The following is a 14,574-nucleotide window of genomic DNA, read 5'->3' as shown; positions in this document are numbered from 1 at the left end:
GAGACACCACAACATGACTTGTGTAAAGTAAAGCCAAGACACCACAACATGACTCATGGAAACAAAAAACCAAGACACCACAACATGACTAATCGAAAGGAAAGTCCAAGACACCTCAAAATGACTTGTGGAAAGAAAAGTCCAAGACACCACAACAAGAATTGTGTGGCCGTTTTTTTCCCTTTGCTGGCAAATGAGTAGACATATACTGGGGAGACTTAAAACACTCTATTAATCAGGTTATGCTGCAACATTTTTTTTGCTCTGCTGGATCACTCCAGCTGAGAGGACTAGGTAAGGATGTTAGATTTTTTGTTGTACAAAAGGTTTGTTTAATCCTAGTTTCCAAATGTGTTGGAATGGTATAATCCTGAGGATATCGTTTTATGTTGTTGTGCCTCAGGGTCCATTATCTGGCCCCAAAAATGGGATAGCCTAGAGGCAAACGCATTTTGCAGGCTTCTTTATACATATGCATTCATGTATTTATTTATTCATTTGTTTATATTGGGTGCACAGAAAGACTGTGAGAATCCAAGATCTGTGAATAAAGTCTGCAACAAAGAAGTAAAGTGCCTTATCCGTGGACTGAGGATGGGGTTCAGTGGTCCTTCCTCAGTACCGGGGGCATCTATAGGAGTAGATAGATGACCATTTACTTTGATATTGTCAAAGGTGATACCCTCATTCCATTGATGAACGTCACTGCCTTCATTTCCTTAGTATCGGACACTATCTCTTCCCAATCTCTCAGAATATTAATGTCAGATTCTCCAATCTACACTGTGTTTAATGCATATCCTTCCTTTCATGACTTGCTGTGGTGCCCAGGTGAATCGCTCCTCAGAGCGCTGGCTACTATTTAACAAGTAATTCTCTCGGATACTCTTTGATCTTAAATGGTGATGTGGCCTTGAAAACAGAGAAGAAAACATGTGTCGGCTGGGCTGCTGAAAATGTAGTTAACAAATATTGTCTTCTACAAGTTGTGAACATAAACAGAATTGACAAAAAAACATGTATCAGTTACCCCGACAATGTGCAGCCCTTCACAAAAGCTGCCTCGCACAGAAGGTGGAATTGAACCACTCTGTCACTAGACAGCTACAGGTTTGAAGACTGCACCCCAGACCACTGAGGTTCATCCGGGCAAAGAAATATTATAGCAAAACAGGCATATATATCACAAGAATACATACTCTTTTACAGGTAGGGTGCGGGCCAAAATGTGTAATCCGCCTAGCTATCAATGTCCACTATTTATTGAAATTCTGGGCTCAGCTCTATTTTTGATTTGTCTATATTTTCATGCAATGATTTAGTCAAAAGTTCAGAATATGAACCTTTGATTGAATGCAAAACAGAGACAGGGTTTCTGGGTAAACGAGACTTGCTGCCAGCCTTTCTTATAATGTGGACAAAGTTCAGATAAATCATTGCTAATGTCAGCGTTAACAACAATAGAAGAGGAAAGGCCGTGCTGATTTGAGTTTACAAAACACAGAATAAACAGACATTCTTAAATACTTACTCTGTTTTCTCACTCTCCCTGACTCCTTGAACGGAAAGAGCAAGACACCACAACATGACTTGTGTAAAGGAAAGCCAAAACACCACAAAATGACTTGTGTAAAGGAAAGCCAAAACAGCACAACATGAATTGTGTAAAAGAAAGCCAAGACACCACAACATGATTTGTGTAAAAGGAAGATCAAGACAACACAACATGACTCATGTCAAGGAAAGCCAAGACACAACAACATGAATTGTGTAAAGGAAAGTCCAAGATACCACAACATAACTCATGGAAAGCTGAAGAAGCCATAGCATGGCTCAAGTAAAGGAAAGTCCAAGACAACAAAACATGACTCGTGTAAAGGAAACACCACGACTTGTGGTAAGGAAAGTCCAAGACAACACAACATGAATGCTGTAAAGAAAAGACAAAGACACCATAACATGACTTGTGTAAAGGATAGTTCCTGAAAACACAACATGACTTGTGTAAAGGAAAGCCAAGACACCACAACATGACTTGTGTAAAGGAAAGTCAAGACACCACAACATGACTGGTGTAAAGGAAAGCCAAGACACCACAACGTGACTCATGAAAAGGCAAGCAAAGACACCACAACATGACTTGTGTAAAGGAAAGCCATGGCACCAGACCATGACTCGTGTAAAGGAAAGTCAAAGACACCACAACATGACTTGTGTAAAGGAAAGTCAAGATACCACAACATGACTCGTGGAAAGGAAAGTCCAAGACACCTCAAAACGACTTGTGGAAAGAAAAGCCCAAGATACCACAACATGAATTGTGTGGCCGTTTTTTTCCCTTTGCCGGGAAATGGGTAGACATATACTGGGGGAGACTTAAAACACTCTATTAATCTAGTTATGCTGCAACATATTTTTTGCTCTGCTGGATCACTCCAGATGAGAGGACGAGGTAAGGATGTTAGATTTTTTGTTGTACAAAAGGTCTTTTTAATCCTAGTTTCCAAATAGGATGGAATGGTATAATCCTGAGGATATTATTTTATGTCATTATGCCTCAGGGTCCATTATCTGGCCCCAAAAATGGGGTAGCCTAGAGGCAAACTCATTTTGCAGGCTTCTTTATGCATATGCATTCATGTATTTATTTGTTTATATTGGGTGCACAGAAAGACTGTGAGACTCCAAGATCTGTAAGTAAAGTCTGCAACAAAGAAGTAAAGTGCCTACTCCGTGGACTGAGGATGGGGTTTAGTGGTCCTTCCTCAGTACCTGGGGCATCTATGGGAGCAGATAGATGACTATTTACTTTGATATTGTCAAAGGTGATACCCTCATTCCATTGATGAACGTCACTGCCTTCATTTCCTTAGTATCGGACACTATCTCTTCCCAATCTCTCAGATTATTAATGTCAGATTCTCCAATCTACACTGTGTTTAATGCATACCCTTCCTTTCATGACTTGCTGGGGTGCCCAGGTGAATCGCTCCTCAGAGCGCTGGCTACTATTTAACAAGTAATTCTCTCGGATACTCTTTGATCTTAAATGGTGATGTGGCCTTGAAAACAGAGAAGAAAACATGTGTCGGCTGGGCTGCTGAAAATGTAGTTAACAAATATTGTCTTCTACAAGTTGTGAACATAAACAGAATTGACAAAAAAACATGTATCAGTTACCCTGACAATGTGCAGCCCATCACAAAAGCTGCCTCGCACAGAAGGTGGAATTGAACCACTCTGTCGCTAGACAGCTACAGGTTTGAAGACTGCACCCCAGACCACTGAGGTTCATCCGGGCAAAGAAACATTATAGCAAAGCAGGTATATATATCACAAGAATACATACTCTTTTACAGGTAGGGTGCGGGCCAAAATGTGTAATACGCCTAGCTATCAATGTCCACTATTTATTGAAGTTCTGGGCTCAGCTCTATTTTTGATTTGTCTTTATTTTCATGCACTGATTTAGTCAAAAGTTCAGAATATGAACTTTTGGTTGTATGCAAAACAGAGACAGGATTTCTGGGTAAACGAGACTTGCTGCCAGCCTTTCTTATAATCTTTTTAAGGCGATGTGTATTGCCCACCAGGCATTCTGGGACTCAGGTCCCATGATCACCCACGACCTAATCACCCATTACCAGCCCAGCAGAAACCTCCGTTCTAGCCAGTCCTTTATGGCCTCGACCCCCAGAATAAAAAAAGCTAGGTCTGGCAGATGGACGTTCACCTATAATGCTGCAAGGACTTGGAATACCCTCCCCCTCCATCTCAGAGCCGAACCCAACCTTTCATCCTTTCGCAAACAGCTAAAAACATTCCTATTCTACTCCTCTCTGTAACTCCTATGCGGTCCAGTCCTCCTTCCAGGTTCTCCCAGCCGGTTCCTTAGCGCTTGGACGCCCATGGGCAACAATTTGCGCTTTATAAATTCACCAAATAAATAAATAAAATAAATAAATAATGTGGACAAAGTTCAGATAAATCATTGCTAATGTCAGCGTTAACAACAATAGAAGAGGAAAGGCCGTGCTGATTTGAGTTTACATAACACAGAATAAACAGACATTCTTAAAGCCTTACTCTGTTCTCTCACTCTCTCTGACTCCTTGAACGGAAAGAGCAAGACACCACAACATGACCTGTGTAAAGGAAAGCCAAAACACCACAACATGACTTGTGTAAAGGAAAGCCATAACACCAAAACATGAAGTGTGTAAAAGAAAGCCAAGGCACCACAACATCAATTGTGTAAAGGAAAGTCCAAGATACCACAACATAATTCATGGAAAGCTAAAGACACCACAGCATGGCTCGTGTAAAGGTAAGTCCAAGACAACAAAATATGACTCGTGTAAAGGAAAGACCAAGACACCATAACATGACTTGTGTAAAGGATAGATCAAGAAAACACAACATGACTTGTGTAAAGGAAAGCCAAGACACCACAACATGACTTGTGTAAAGGAAAGTCAAGACACCACAACATGACTCGTGTAAAGGAAAGCCAAGACACCACAACATGACTCATGAAAAGGCAAGCCAAGACACCACAACATGACTTGTGTAAAGGAAAGGCATGGCACCACAACATGACTCGTGTAGAGGAAAGTCGGAGACACCACAACATGACTTGTGTAAAGGAAAGCCAGGACACCACAACATGACTCATGGAAACGAAAAACCAAGACACCACAACATGACTAATCAAAAGGAAAGTCCAAGACACCTCAAAACGACTTGTGGAAAGAAAAGCCCAAGACACCACAACAAGAGTTGTGTGGCCGTTTTTTCCCCTTTGCTGGGAAATGGGTAGACATATACTGGTGGAGACTTAAAACACTCTATTAATCAGGTTATGCTGCAACATTTTTTTTGCTCTGCTGGATCACTCCAGATGAGAGGACTAGGTAAGGATGTTAGATTTTTTGTTGTACAAAAGGTTTGTTTAATCCTAGTTTCCAAATGTGTTGGAATGGTATAATCCTGAGGATATCGTTTTATGTTGTTGTGCCTCAGGGTCCATTATCTGGCCCCAAAAATGGGATAGCCTAGAGGCAAACGCATTTTGCAGGCTTCTTTATACATATGTATTCATGTATTTATTTATTCATTTGTTTATATTGGGTGCACAGAAAGACTGTGAGACTCCAAGATCTGTGAATAAAGTCTGCAACAAAGAAGTAAAGTGCCTTATCCGTGGACTGAGGATGGGGTTCAGTGGTCCTTCCTCAGTACCGGGGGCATCTATAGGAGTAGATAGATGACCATTTACTTTGATATTGTCAAAGGTGATACCCTCATTCCATTGATGAACGTCACTGCCTTCATTTCCTTAGTATCGGACACTATCTCTTCCCAATCTCTCAGATTATTAATGTCAGATTCTCCAATCTACACTGTGTTTAATGCATATCCTTCCTTTCATGACTTGCTGTGGTGTCCAGGTGAATCGCTCCTCAGAGCGCTGGCTACTATTTAACAAGTAATTCTCTCGGATACTCTTTGATCTTAAATGGTGATGTGGCCTTGAAAACAGAGAAGAAAACATGTGTTGGCTGGGCTGCTGAAAATGTAGTTAACAAATATTGTCTTCTACAAGTTGTGAACATAAACAGAATTGACAAAAAACATGTATCAGTTACCCTGACAATGTGCAGCCCATCACAAAGCTGCCTCGCACAGAAGGTGAAATTGAACCACTCTGTCACTAGACAGCTACAGGTTTGAATACTGCACCCCAGACCACTGAGGTTCATCTCGGCAAAGAAATATTCTAGCAAAACAGGTATATATATCACAAGAATACATACTCTTTTCCAGGTAGGGTGCGGGCCAAAATGTGTAATCCGCCTAGCTATCAATGTCCACTATTTATTGAAGTTCTGGGCTCAGCTATATTTTTGCTTTGTCTTTATTTTCATGCAATGATTTAGTCAAAAGTTCAGAATATGAACCTTTGATTGTATGCAAAACAGAGACAGGGTTTTTGGGTAAACGAGACTTGCTGCCAGCCTTTCTTATAATGTGGACAAAGTTCAGATAAATCCTTGCTAATGTCAGCGTTAACAACAATAGAAGAGGAAAGGCCGTGCTGATTTGAGTTTACAAAACAAAGAATAAACAGACATTCTTAAATGCTTACTCTGTTTTCTCACTCTCTCTGACTCCTTGAAAGGAAAGAGCAAGACACCACAACATGACTTGTGTAAAGGAAAGCCAAAACACCACAAAATGACTTGTGTAAAGGAAAGCCAAAACAGCACAACATGAATTGTGTAAAAGAAAGCCAAGACACCACAACATGATTTGTGTAAAAGGAAGATCAAGACAACACAACATGACTCATGTCAAGGAAAGCCAAGACACAACAACATGAATTGTGTAAAGGAAAGTCCAAGATACCACAACATAACTCATGGAAAGCTGAAGAAACCATAGCATGGCTCAAGTAAAGGAAAGTCCAAGACAACAAAACATGACTCGTGTAAAGGAAACACCACGACTTGTGGTAAGGAAAGTCCAAGACAACACAACATGAATGCTGTAAAGAAAAGACAAAGACACCATAACATGACTTGTGTAAAGGATAGTTCAAGAAAACACAACATGACTTGTGTAAAGGAAAGCCAAGACACCACAACATGACTTGTGTAAAGGAAAGTCAAGACACCACAACATGACTGGTGTAAAGGAAAGCCAAGACACCACAACGTGACTCATGAAAAGGCAAGCAAAGACACCACAACATGACTTGTGTAAAGGAAAGCCATGGCACCAGACCATGACTCGTGTAAAGGAAAGTCAAAGACACCACAACATGACTTGTGTAAAGGAAAGTCAAGACACCACAACATGACTCGTGGAAAGGAAAGTCCAAGACACCTCAAAACGACTTGTGGAAAGGAAAGCCCAAGATACCACAACATAAATTGTGTGGCCGTTTTTTTCCCTTTGCCGGGAAATGGGTAGACATATACTGGGGGAGAATTAAAACACTCTATTAATCTAGTTATGCTGCAACATATTTTTTGCTCTGCTGGATCACTCCAGATGAGAGGACGAGGTAAGGATGTTAGATTTTTTGTTGTACAAAAGGTCTTTTTAATCCTAGTTTCCAACTAGGATGGAATGGTATAATCCTGAGGATATTATTTTATGTCATTATGCCTCAGGGTCCATTATCTGGCCCCCAAAATGGGGTAGCCTAGAGGCAAACTCATTTTGCAGGCTTCTTTATGCATATGCATTCATGTATTTATTTATTCATTTGTTTATATTGGGTGCACAGAAAGACTGTGAGACTCCAAGATCTGTAAGTAAAGTCTGCAACAAAGAAGTAAAGTGCCTACTCTGTGGACTGAGGATGGGGTTTAGTGGTCCTTCCTCAGTACCTGGGGCATCTATGGGAGCAGATAGATGACTATTTACTTTGATATTGTCAAAGGTGATACCCTCATTCCATTGATGAACGTCACTGCCTTCATTTCCTTAGTATCAGACACTATCTCTTCCCAATCTCTCAGATTATTAATGTCAGATTCTCCAATCTACACTGTGCTTAATGCATACCCTTCCTTTCATGACTTGCTGGGGTGCCCAGGTGAATCGCTTCTCAGAGCGCTGGCTACTATTTAACAAGTAATTCTCTCGGATACTCTTTGATCTTAAATGGTGATGTGGCCTTGAAAACAGAGAAGAAAACATGTGTCGGCTGGGCTGCTGAAAATGTAGTTAACAAATATTGTCTTCTACAAGTTGTGAACATAAACAGAATTGACAAAAAAACATGTATCAGTTACCCTGACAATGTGCAGCCCATCACAAAAGTTGCCTCGCACAGAAGGTGGAATTGAACCACTCTGTCGCTAGACAGCTACAGGTTTGAAGACTGCACCCCAGACCACCGAGGTTCATCCGGGGAAAGAAATATTATAGCAAAACAGGTATATATATCACAAGTGCTCGGCCATGGTCCCCTGGCAATAACATCGCCAGTGTGGGATATCTCTGCATGCTACTAAACACCAGATCGGCGTGCAGACATGCACAAGACATCTTTGAGCTTCTTGACACGGCTAAGCCACTGTGTCTTATGCTTACCGAGACGTGGTGGGGAGAACTTTCGAATCCAGACGTTGCCATGGCAATCCCGCCTGATTATAACATCTGTAGGAAGGACAGAGCTAAGGGAAGGGGTGGTGGAGTGGCACTGGTGTAGGCATGAGCGGATTTTGCGGATTGGCAATCCGCGAATTTGCGGATTTGCGAACTCGCAATCCGCAAAATCCGCGAATTCCCGCGAATTTGCGGATTTTTTTTTTTTGTGTGTTCGCAATTGTTTTTGCCAGTTCGCGAGGATTTGGTACTAGTTCGCAATTGCGAACTTACTTGTCGGCTCGCAACGGTCGCGACTATGTTGTTTCTACGTCTGGTTCATCATCACAGCCTCCCAGCACCCTCTGTTTTACCACTGGCACCCTCTCTTTGACCCATGCCACCCTCTGTTACATCAATGCCACCCTTTGGTTCATCATCACTGTAGAAGATGGGGGGGAAAAGCAAGCCCACCTGCCCTGCTTGAACTGACATGAATTAATTTGGGGTTAGTTTATTAACAACACCTGCCCTGCCCCAACTGACAATAATGAATTAGGGGCTAATTAATGTGTCACTGAAAGAATTTAAAGTTCCAGCCTGGCACCTGCTTGTCTGCTCCTTTAGCTGTAAATCAGGACCTTTGTGGCATACAGTTAAGGTCAGAGCAGGGTCACACAAAATAGTTGCAAGCAGGCAACCGAATTCTGGAGGGCCCCCTCAGGAAGCACTACAAAGAATCGTTACAAATCATGAGGTTGACCTTTTGCACCTGCTCATTGCTTTTGCTTTTGCTGAAATCGTTTTTCGGTTTTTTTCGCGCTATTCGCGGGGCGCGGCGTCGTGCGAAACCGACCGCGGAAGCCGCCAATTCGTGCGAATGAGCATTTTATTTTTTTGCGGCTTGTTGTTTCGCGAGTTTTTTTGCAGTATTCGCGAGCCGCTCGCAGCGCAACACACTCGAATTTACCCCAAGGTCGAGTACGGGCGCGGCCATTTTGTTTCCGTGACGTATTTCCGTTTCCGCCCGCTATGTATAATCTCGCGCAGTAAGCGCATTGCGAGTAGAGGTTCACACGAGATCGCGCGGGAAATCTACAGGTTCGCACGAGATCGCGAGGAAAATCTCGCGCGAACTTTCTTTCGCGCTCGTGAACGGGCGCCGGCCATCTTGTTTTTCATTCATTTCCTGTGTCTGGGCATGGTGTTTAATCCTCTTGGTATCTTTGCCATCCTTTGCTTGTTTTCAGTTTTTTTTTTACGATTTTGCTTCTTATCTATCCCTCTCTTTTCCTAGCTGTATATTTTTGTCTTTTCTGCTATTTTTCTTTACTTTTAAACTACTTTTTTAAACTCTTTTCTTTTCTTCTTCCCTATCCTATTCTTTCTTAATTTTCTACTTCTTCCTACCTTACCTGCCCAGACCATGGTCAAGCCAGGCGCCGTGAAGCTGCCCAGGCACTTGAGGGCCGCAGCGGCGGCGGGGAGTAGTGCTGGACCCAGTGGCAGGACAGCATGCGGGAGATTGAGGGGGGAGCAGGTGACGCGACGGGAGATATTCAGCCCGGAGGAAGTGGGCGCGCTGGTCTACTTCGTCCAGCGCCGCCTGCCCAGGACCATCGCGGGAGGCGGCAGGATCGCGGCCGGCGGCTACAACATGCGGGAGCGCCGGAAGCGGTGGGAGAAGGTGTGCTGGGCCATATCCCACCTCTACGGGGTCCAGCGCACCTACAGCCAGGTCACCCATCGCTGGACGGACCTCCTGGACCGCGAGCGCGACCTGCTGGACCAGCTCGGCTTGGAGATCCCCGGGCTTGGTGAGTAGTATTAGCCATTTAATCACTCACTACTATGATGTTTTCTCCTGCTCTGTGTTGTTGTATTGCAAATATTTGTTTTTTACATGGAGCAAGCCAATAATGCCGCTGATGACGATTACATTGTAGTTAAATTATATTTCAAAATCTTCTGTGCATTTCAGGTGCACTGCTCTCCTTCTCAGTGGCGTTGCTACTATGCTTATTTGTTTTCTATTTCGTGGTCTCATTGGCCTGAGTAACTATTATGTATGAGTGTACTTTACAGAACTGCGTAATGCTAGACACTAGGGGGCAGATTACATTTACAAGCCCCTTGCGCCACGTTTACGTTGCCTTGCGTGACGCAACAGCGGCGTAAACGTGCCGCATCCCTGCGAGTCATTTACAGCATGACGCATCTAGGGAGATGCGTCACGTTATAAAGCCATGGGCCTGCACCACAATGGGTGCGTTCCTAGTACGCAGGGTGGGCGGTCCAGCGGCTGTGCGCCTCGCAAAATTGCCTGCGTGAAATGTACAAGATTTAACGCAGGCACTTCTGCGACGCTGCTACGTCAATTCAATTCCTTATGTCTGCTCGAAGCAGGCGAAAGGACTGACACAGCATGTTAAGTATTGGGTGGCCCTGAGCATTACTGGAGTTGCATTGCGTTGGCGACGTGACTCCAGCGATGCGCCGCTCTTACGTGACGAGATGCGTCACGCAAGTGCCTACCCTTGCGCCAGGGCGCGCCGCATTGTAAATGAGGCACATCTGCCGTGTCGCAAGGGTAGTTTTGCGTGACGCATTTGATCTGGCGCATCTCTGGAGATGCGCCAGAACGCGTAAGTAAGTATGCCCCTAAGGGGCAGAATTGCAATTACCGTCGCATCCCTGCAAAGTAGCAGGGATGCGCCATTAATTGTGCGGCCCGCTACCACCACCAAACATGGTGCGCCGTATTTGCAATGCGGCGCACCATGGGCCCAAAACGTCACCGAAGCTTTACTGCTGGAGTTGCGTCGCAACGATGGCGCAGCTCCATCAATGCTCTGGGGTACCCTATCTCCCCAATGCTGGGTCAAGCCGTACGTCTGCTTCAAGCAGGTGCAGGGTTTGTGTGACGCATCATTGTCCTAAAGGTGACTGATTGATATTTTGTAGATTTCCCTCAGCCACTATTAGGATGTGTTCCAGCGCAGGAATGCCCTCCCTTGCGCCGGAACGCCCCCTGATGGCGCAGGGCTTTATAACGGGATGCATCTCCCAAATGCGTCACGTTGTTATAATATTATACGCCGCACCATGGCGCCCTTTTTTGTTTAGTTGCTGCGTCACAAAAGTCACGCAAGAACGGCGCAAAAGAGCCGCAAGGGCTTAAATCTGCCCCTTCCTTTGTAACCCTGACAATAAGAAAAATAGTGGCGGTGGATTGATAGTTTGACTATTTAAATGACTGGTAATGTAGCAGGCAACTGTTAGTGTTGTCACTGATCTGACTGAAATCACAATGGAGTTTGTCTGTCACTTTGCGTCTTGCCTGCGGACTGCTGCCTGCCAGTCCTAGGTGAACGTTTCAGTACTTTGTTTAGTGAGTTACGTGACTTTCGAAGTCACAGGTCCGCAAATAAATGAAAAGTAACCATAATCAATATAATTTCGCGGAAATATTTTGTTATTGTTCTTTTGAAATGTTTGATTTGGTTGACATTGACAAGCAACAATCATCCATGTTTTCTGTTCTTTCTTTCATGTTGTACGTCAGCTCCCCCCAGGGGCGAGAGGAGGACACAGGAGCAGCAGGCGGCGGATGCTGTTCAACAGGGCCAGGATCGGGCAGGCGAGGGCTCCTCTGCTGGCCCCAGTAAGTTTTCATTTTAGACTAGTACCTATTTTTCCTAGCGTTCCTCATTTGACTTTTTTCAAAATTGTCTTTGCTCTTCTTGTAGACTGTATCTAAATTCTTATCCTGCCTCTACTATGACTCCCTGTGGTATTACTAGATTATTCTTATTAGTCTGTCTGTGTAGCTAACTAAGATTGCACGGTTGGCGAAACTCCCATGATTCTAGTCAGCAATAGCTCTATCAACTTAGTGCAGTCCTCTGGGATTGTCCATAATGTCTTTTGAAGTGTTCTATCTGGACTCATGCTTGCAAAAATTGCAAAACCTTTCGCTCAGTCACTCTAGTCTGGACCAAAAAACACAGATTGTATTTAAGTTTAAAAGCTTTATTAAAAGTAAACACATTTATTAAAATGAAGTCATAATAAAACTAAACGTTTAACTGATAATGGAAAAGTGGTTAGTGCTGACGATTAATTGAAGACATTTCTTGTGGTCGAGCCGAGCTCTCACCTGGTTTCAACTTGATCTTGTTGTTAGAAGTCCATCTTCTGTCTGTGTGGAGAAAAATGGTGCGTGTTAAAAAAACAGCCTTCATCAGTTGTGCCAAAAAGTGCAGCAAGACAACCTTCCCTGGAAAAAGGGACATTTTTTTTAACTTTAACGTAGACAGTCACAAATTACATTGTTTTCACATGTCTTCATTCCTAGACCAAATACTAGTGACTAGTGAGTGCTTTATTCTAACATTCTTAAATGTACTTTGTAGGTGGAACATCTGGTGGCGGGGCCAGTGTGGAGGTGGTGGTGCTCGACACGGAGGCGGAGGGCGATTCTTCAGGGGAGGAGGCGGCGGCTGTGAGAGTTGAGACGGTGGTGGTGGCGGCCAGAGGTAAGCTCTTATATATTCCTTACTTATTGAGATTGAAGACTAGCTGGGAAGGCAAGAATATGAGATGCGTGGCTGGGTGAATGATGAAGCAATGATGGGTGGAAGGACAACAGCCTGGGTGGGTGACACAGAAACTGTATGTGTCCATATACCTGGATCATGCTACTATCTGACTCTTAGATAGCATATGTGTATCTAGAGCAGGGGTACACCTAGTACGGCCCGCGGGCCGGTGGTGGCCCGGCAAGCCTTCCTTGGCGGTGCGCAGACCTTGCAGACAATCACTGCTCCCCCGGCCCCCACAGAGCAGAGGCTTTTTTGTATTTCACCTGTTAGCGCCCCTGCATCTCCACTCTGACAATCACTGCTCCCCCGGCCCCCACAGAGCAGAGTGGAGATGCAAGGCCACAAAGAGGTGAAATAGAACAAAGCCTCTGCTCTGTGGGGCCGGGCAAGCAGTGATTGTCAGGGTGGAGAAGCAGGGGCGCTAAAACAAACAAAGCCTCAATAATATGTTAATGGTCTTTTAAAGACCTGTTAAGTACTTTGGTGTTGTTGTCTGTGTGTGCGCGTTGAGGAAGCGGTCTCAACCCGGGCTGAAGGCTGACACAGATAGACACACACACAGTGAGATGACAGAGGGGGAGGGAGAGGGAGGGCAGGAGGGAGAGAGAGATGGAGGGAGGGCAGGAGGGAGAGCAGGAGGGAGAGAGATGTATGTAAATGCTGGGTCTGGTGGCTCAGTGGATGAGGGCATCTGCTGCAGGGACCTGTGTGCAACCTCATGGTCACAAGTTATCGTTTTGCTTTAGCCCCGCCCCCTCTGACTCCGCCCCCACCAGTGCGGCCCTCGGCCCCAAACTACACTGTAAATGTAGCCCCTGAGAGAAAGTTTGTGAGTACCCATGATCTAGAGAGAGTAGACGGTCAGTGGATGAACTAAGTGTAACTTTGAAGAGCATGTAACACTGCACCCGCACGTCCGTTCCAGTGTAGGAAAGGCAAGGAAAAGAACTTTTAATTTTGTCCAAATACTACCATAAATAGTAGCAGTAGTTTGTATTGCAAGCACTGCATAGATCCGGTTATTATGGTGGCCACTCCCTACCTCTCTTAATAAGTTTAGTAGTACTCAGTCATTCATGTGTGGATGTATCACTGGTCACTCAATAAAAAGCAAAGCACCTAAAGTCATCCCATATATAAGCAAAAACATCCCATGTGAAGTGATAGATAATCAGATTATTTATCTTCTTCAATTTTCCATTTCTAGTACTCATTTCCACTGTAGGGTGAAAGTTAAATTAATTAAGCAGTAGCCCTTGAGTTGTAACAGAGTATTCTCAGTGCCACCCGTAATAGAAAAGTAAGAGCTTCACCACCTGCATGTACTGGACGGGTACAGTAACGCAACGGCAACGCAAGTCTAGGTCACTCCTCATGGCGTGCGTCTCTTTTTCTCGGGTGCAAGTTTACTGCGCTGGCATTATGCCGGCTTGCAGAAAATAACGTACCAATTTTCCAAAACAAGAGATAAGAAGAAGAAGAAGACTGGTGTACTTTCATAGTCGACTCCAATGGAAGTCCACAGTGCTCGTAGAATTTGTTCCTTAAACTCCCACTAATGTTAGAGCAAGGATGAAGAAGTGTGAGGTTAGATAGATACTGGCCTCAATAGTTATGTAATGCGCTTGCAAGTTGCTAGTTGTACTGCAACACAAATTTCTGCTGAATGATTGAGTTAATCTTAAAGAGCATTGGTTACAGACTATGTCTTTCTTTCTTCATATAGGTTCTCCTTCCAAACGAACAAGGAGGAAGGAGCTGGCTAGAGCGGCCCGGCAACGGAGGATCGAGGCCACTGTTGCGGAATATCGGCGGCTGGTGGCCCTGGAGGACGTGGAAAGTGTGCAGTCGACAACTACAACAACGTCGT

The 14,574-nt window shown here is 44.2% G+C and overlaps 4 non-coding genes across 4 annotated transcripts; all 4 read right to left on the bottom strand.

The window, feature by feature from the left end:
- Positions 1-1,064: 1,064 nt before the first annotated feature.
- On the bottom strand, positions 1,065-1,151 carry TRNASTOP-UCA (transfer RNA opal suppressor (anticodon UCA)). Its single transcript has one exon. It is a non-coding gene; the product is annotated as a tRNA-Sec (tRNA).
- Positions 1,152-3,214: 2,063 nt separating this feature from the next.
- TRNASTOP-UCA (transfer RNA opal suppressor (anticodon UCA)) lies at positions 3,215-3,301 on the bottom strand. The gene has a single exon. It is a non-coding gene; the product is annotated as a tRNA-Sec (tRNA).
- Positions 3,302-5,681: 2,380 nt separating this feature from the next.
- Positions 5,682-5,768, bottom strand: TRNASTOP-UCA (transfer RNA opal suppressor (anticodon UCA)). The gene has a single exon. It is a non-coding gene; the product is annotated as a tRNA-Sec (tRNA).
- Positions 5,769-7,839: 2,071 nt separating this feature from the next.
- TRNASTOP-UCA (transfer RNA opal suppressor (anticodon UCA)) lies at positions 7,840-7,926 on the bottom strand. The gene has a single exon. It is a non-coding gene; the product is annotated as a tRNA-Sec (tRNA).
- Positions 7,927-14,574: the final 6,648 nt, after the last annotated feature.

This window comes from Lissotriton vulgaris, chromosome 5 (assembly GCF_964263255.1).
Source record: "Lissotriton vulgaris chromosome 5, aLisVul1.2, whole genome shotgun sequence".
Lineage (NCBI taxonomy): Eukaryota > Metazoa > Chordata > Amphibia > Caudata > Salamandridae > Lissotriton > Lissotriton vulgaris.
This window is presented reverse-complemented; position numbering and strand designations above follow the sequence as displayed.